Source organism: Oryzias melastigma, linkage group LG9 (assembly GCF_002922805.2).
Source record: "Oryzias melastigma strain HK-1 linkage group LG9, ASM292280v2, whole genome shotgun sequence".
NCBI classification, from domain to species: Eukaryota; Metazoa; Chordata; class Actinopteri; order Beloniformes; family Adrianichthyidae; genus Oryzias; species Oryzias melastigma.
This window is the reverse complement of record NC_050520.1, coordinates 11,547,427-11,548,201: the sequence shown is the minus strand read 5'-3', so window position 1 is coordinate 11,548,201 and position 775 is coordinate 11,547,427.

Here is a 775-nt window from a genome sequence, read left to right as displayed (position 1 = left end):
CACTGGTCTTCTTTCAGTGGCACTCGGGAGGAAATGATTAGGGCATTTCCCCGCCCCTGGACATCTGATGGCAATAACATTAGCACGCCGTGCACGAGTTCAACCCTTTAAAATAAGGGACACACACACCGGCGGCCAGCAGAGTAACATCACACTGATGGACCTGAGATTAGTCCGTCCCACACATAAGAGAGATAAGAAACAGAGTGAGGTAAAGACCCACTCCAAAGAAAATAGTGTTTTTGGTGTTTTTAACATTCACTTGTAGCATTTATCTCATGATGGGGGAAATATATCAAATAATTTAATGGTGTATTCAGACAAGGAAAGTCCGCTTTTCCTGACCTTAATTTGTTTCAGATCGAGTCCTGAAGATTGTGTTTGGTCTGTATTCAGACTGACATCTACCAGAGATTTCTGTTTCAAACCAAAGCTTGTAAAGAAAGCCATGTGACAACAGATCTTTTCAGTCATTGGCCAGGAGTTATGAGGGCAGAGCAAAACAACATAAAAAGATGGAGGTGGTTGTTGGGATACCATTCCCTAATTTCCTTTGAGCAAACTGGTCTGGTCCAGTCAGGTATGGAGTGGTATGATACTGTTCAGTTAATTCTGGTGAGCGTTTTCACTCAAGCCTCACTCCCACTGAGCGGTTTGTTTTCACGGTGCATTTCAGCCGAGTTTGCCTGCTGCTAGCCATTTCACTACTTTCAAAGAACTGCTGGAGGCATCAGTTAAGGCATGTCACGGGGCGGCCACTGATTCCAAGCCCACT